Here is a 5423-nt window from a genome sequence, read left to right on the forward strand (position 1 = left end):
TTGGAGACTCGTCAGCTGATTAAAGACACAAACTACTTTTAATCACTCAAGACGAGAGTCTGAATCTGTATCAGACGGATCAGACTGACGTCCGTCCCTCCGTCCGCTCAGCTGTTTGGACTTCTTCAGGACTTTTTCTCCATCGCTGCAGGAAAGTGTGAAAACTGTTGTGATGTGAATGAAACACAACGTGCTCCATCAGTTCTCCGCCTGGTGACAACACAGTAACTTCAGCTCTGCTGCCTCTGGAAACTACATGACACATTCATTATATTTATACCAATGTCTTTATATATAGAAATAACATTAATTATATTTTTGATATAAAAAGTACATTTAAAATATTATTTTTTAAATGTAAAATTGTATAGTAACATATTTTAATACAAAGGGTACATTGACTATATTTATAACCATTTCTGTAAATATAAAAATAATGTTAATCAAATTTTTTTTATAAAATGTACATTTACAACATTATTTTTTTAATCTGAAATTTTATATTAATATATTTTTAATATAAAAGGTACATTAATTATATTTACACACATTTCTTTAAATATAAAAATAACATTGATTATATTATATAATATAAAAAGCACATAAGAAATATTCTTTTAAATATAAGATTTCATATTTACCTTTTTTTTAAATAAAAGTTGAACATATAAAATATAAAAGTGATTATATTTATACCCATGAAAATAAATGTATTTAAGTCTTTAATAGAACGCTTGTTATCACAAAAATAAATAAACAAATAAATAATATGAAACATGTCAAACGAGATTAATAAAACAAAAGTGTCGGTCCAAACATTCTGCAGTAATTCATTCATTCATCTGAGCAACTGAACATCTCTGTGTTTCTACATGAAAGAACTTCTGCCTCAGAGTCTGACATGAGAACATGAGAACATGAGAACATGAGAACATGAGAACACGAGAACACAGATCCAGGATCAGTTTGCTTTATTGTCGACTGTCAGACGTGTTCAGCATCAACAGACACACAGGTGTTTAAATCCAGGTAAATCTGTGTCATCAGCTCCTCCACATGCCGACAATTAACAAGCTAATTACAGATTAACCTCACGTCAACACGTCAACATGTGTGTCCACGCTCCAACAGGAAACAGGAAATACTTTTCACTTTTTCCCTCGGCTTCATAGAGACAGTAAAAAATAAGTAAATAATCAATGATTCCAGTGATAGGAAATGAATTGATAAGTTTATTAAAAAGAAAAGGTTTTGGATGAACAAAGTTATTAATAACTGTGATAAGAACAGAATATTTCAGAAGCTCTTTTCTACTCTTAACTCAATCGATCAATCAATCGATCGATCAATCTTTATTTGTATAGCACTTTTCACACAGGTCAGTGCAGTTCAATCAGACTGAGAATGAGATAAAGTCAAATAGATTTAAATTACATTAGAAACAAAACAAACAAGAGCATTAATAATAAAAGAAGAGATAAAATAGAATAAATAAAACATAATTACAGTAAAATAAGTGAATAAAATAAAGTGACTAAGGACTAAAAAGAGAAGAAGATAACTGTAATAATTTAATATTACATGTATTTTTGACACAATGTTTAGGTCTTATTTTTTGCATATTTTATTGACCTTGTTTTTCAGACCATCACTTGTAAATGTCGTTGTTTTAAAAGATCAAATCTATTTATATTGTTTTGGTTTTTACCAGCGTTTATTTATTTATTTGAACAGCTGAGTTTTAATGTGTCGAAACTTGACCTTTGAACACAAAATGCAGCAGGTTGAAAACAGTAAATCTGCCGTCCGCCCGCCTCGTGTTCGACTCCACGATATCAGCGCACATCACGAAATCTATCCAACATGTGTCTGCAAACATTTCCACACATCACAGTCTCTGCAGATGATTGAACTTACAGGTGATTTACAGTAAATATCTGAGGTTTGCTGCGGTGAATAAAAACACACAGTGTGGTCGCAGCAGAACAGAAACAGTAAATCTGAGCTCCTCCTGGTTCCGTCGCAGCGGTTCCACATGTTCCTATGGAAAGTTCCTGTGGTACTCAGAGACGTGTGTGTGGGAAAGTACCTCAGTCCCACGGAACGTGTTTTAACCTCGAAACGTGTGGTACAGACTAGAGAACGTACTGCAGAACCTTCGGTCCCCAGATACCACCGGTACCAGAGAACCTGTGGTTCTGATGCCGTGAAGAACATCACAGTTATTTCTCTGTCTTGTAGGATTTTAAACATTTACAGTAAAATAATAAACCCAATAAATAAAGTGAAAGTCGTGTAACTGTGGATCTTTTCAGATGCGGCTCATTTCTTTCCATCACTGGCTGATGGACGAGTTAGTTACTGGCTGAATTATTACAGAGCTGATGATCACAGACATGAAAAGATGTTACAGTATAAGGTATAAGAAGAACACGAGACAATATGAAAGCACATGAATGAATAAAAATGTTTTACCTGACTTGACGCAGATGTTTTTGTTTTGTCGGAGAGTGAAAGAGGAAATGTGACGTCCAGGTTTCTGTTCACAGAAAACACTTTAAAATCAAAAGTCTGATACGACATTAAACACTAAAAACAAAGGTCGTAATACGACTGATTCAGATCCGTGCAGACGAGGATATAAAGAACTCCACAGTGAAAATGTTTCTCCGTCAGTTTGTGGATTATTTCTCTTAAAGTCAATCGTTTTTTTCAGATTCTTGTTACAACGAGATGAAAATTCAGAATCAAAATGAACTACAATAAAATCACATTTTCATTTGTCTCCACTGAATTCACTAATAATAAAGTGCCGTACACTTTGATTTAAACTTCATAACTTAATGTTTATCTTTTTTAATTATTGTTTCATTTCATTTTTTTATTCTGTTTCTACAATTTAATTCAGATTCTTCACTTCAAGTCATTTATATCATTTTCTTGAGTCTCATAAAAACCTGCCATGAATATTATTATCATCATCATTATTATTATTATCATTATCCTGTATTTCTTTTCATGTGCATGTGTAAAACACTTCTAACCACATATTGATTGATTGCGTGTTTGATCAATTGTGCAGCTTGTTTATTTTACATGTCTGAACTGGATTCATTGAACTGTTTCTGTCTCGTTTATATTGGGAGAAATATTTCCCAGATTTATTTAAATGCTGTAATTATATTCTAACAATAGTGTTTCACATGCCGCTTGTATAAAATAAAACAAACTCTGAATATGATCATACATTAAACTTCTGCTCAAACACAAAGAGCTGCTGCGTTTCTAAATAAACTGAATCAAAATGAAACCTGACTGAGCTGTGAAATTAATTTTCCATTAAACTGTCCGTCGTTTGCCGCCTGTTCATTGAATCTGACTCATTTGTAAACCTGCAATAAATCAGCTGATATTTTTTGACAATACAAACACTTTAAAGTTTTTAAATCTGAGCAAATATTAATGTCAAATATCATCTGCGGTGTTTTCTGATCTTTATTCCTACAAACACAAACAGACGGACGCAGTATCAGCAGAACAGGTGAGTGTTGATCATGTGGTCTGTGGCTCCACCTGCTGTTCTCTGCTTCTTCATTAAATATGATGCTGCAGCTGCTCACGTCCTGTTTTTATGCTTTTTATTCCTCAACAAAGAAGAAAAATCATTTAATACAATAAACTTTACTAATATTTTATTCTTTCTTCGTTCATACTTTATATTTCTGTAACATGGTTCCACAGATGCTTCTTTCTGCAGTTTATTCATGTGATCATTTCTTTAGTCATTGTGTCCTTTATTTCATTTCATTTCTTTTTTCAACATTTACTTTTAATATAATTTAATATATATATATTAATATATTTATATCACAATATTTACTGTATCTTTCAATCTCAACATACACGAGAAGTCTTTAAAAGTGATCACAAAAACATCCAGCAACCTCCATCTGCCGAGGAAGTCCATGTAATAGCCCTAAAAGCTCTGGCACAGATACTAAATGGACCCTGCGCTGAGACTATTTTGTCAACAACTACATTTAATCTCTTATTGTCATTTATTTCAGGTATAAATAAATGCATTTGGACATTATTTAGCAAAATTACTTTTCATTCTTTCCACCTTTATATCTTTTAATTTTTCTCTCACTTTTAAGATTTTTTTTTCTTTTTCTTTCCATTCATTTATTTTCTGTATTGTTTTCTTTTAGCTTCAGTTTCATCATGTTAAATCGTGTTAAATTATCTGTGGAAAACTACAGAGGGATTGTGGGACGTCAATGACGTTTCTATGTAGAACACCTGTCTATCATTATATTATATTATATTATATTACGTTATAAAGTTTGTTATTCTTCTAGAGGCAGATGAATATGACAGTTAAAGGCTTTTCACTGTGTATAACTTTCAGTGTTTCTCGTCACAGTCGGATGTAAAGCTGAAGAGATCATTGCTCCTTTCATTTTAATATTTTCTTTTTGATGTATTTTAATGTGTATTTGTTTTTTATATCGGCTCTGTCCTGATGTTTCAATCACATTTATTTTCTTCTTTCTCTTTTCTTTCACAGAGAGAAACTGATGATGGACGGTACTGAGGGTTGAACCATATTAAAAAATATGCCTACAGCGCCACCTGGTGGTGAACAGGAGAACAACATGAGACATTCAGACATGTCTGGGTTCTACTTTCCCAAAGAAATCTTTCAGAATCATCCATAGATATTAATATATAGCATAAATATACTGGAATTTGATTGATGTTTTCATTACTATATTATTATGATCTATTTCTCAAAATATCATGACTTTAATATCAAAATAATATAAAAAATGTATCAGGCCCTGATATTCCCTCTTAGACTTGAAGACAGTACTTGAACTAGACATTTTCCCTCCTTTAGTTTACTGATTATGATTTTATTTCAGACACATTGTGCAAACATCTTCAAATACACTTATAAATATTTATATAATATATAATATAATATAACACTTGTTCATATCAGAACAGAATTATTGATGAGTTTCATTCAGTTATTAATATATTTATTTTGTAGCAACAGACTTGTTCATTTCTTTGTTGTTTAGAGTTGTGTTTTGAGTTTTTAATTTTGCAGATACAAATTTCTCATTTATCTGATTTTATGTTAATTATTTAATTGTATCTAATTTAATTATATTTAGATTTTATTTTAATTATTTTAATATTATTTTTGATGAATTTATTTCATTTTTATTTAAATTTATTATTTATTCATTTGTTACTTATTCAATGTTATTTGTTTAATTTAATGTATTTTTAACATTTAATTAAATTCATATTTATTTTACTTTCTTATTATCGTTATCTCTCACCACTAGGCGGCGGTAAAGCGCCAAATGTTTATTCTCCAACCTCATGACACAGACGAAGAAGAAGAA

The sequence above is a fragment of the Seriola aureovittata genome, chromosome 8 (genome assembly GCF_021018895.1).
Source record: "Seriola aureovittata isolate HTS-2021-v1 ecotype China chromosome 8, ASM2101889v1, whole genome shotgun sequence".
Classification (NCBI taxonomy): Eukaryota; Metazoa; Chordata; class Actinopteri; order Carangiformes; family Carangidae; genus Seriola; species Seriola aureovittata.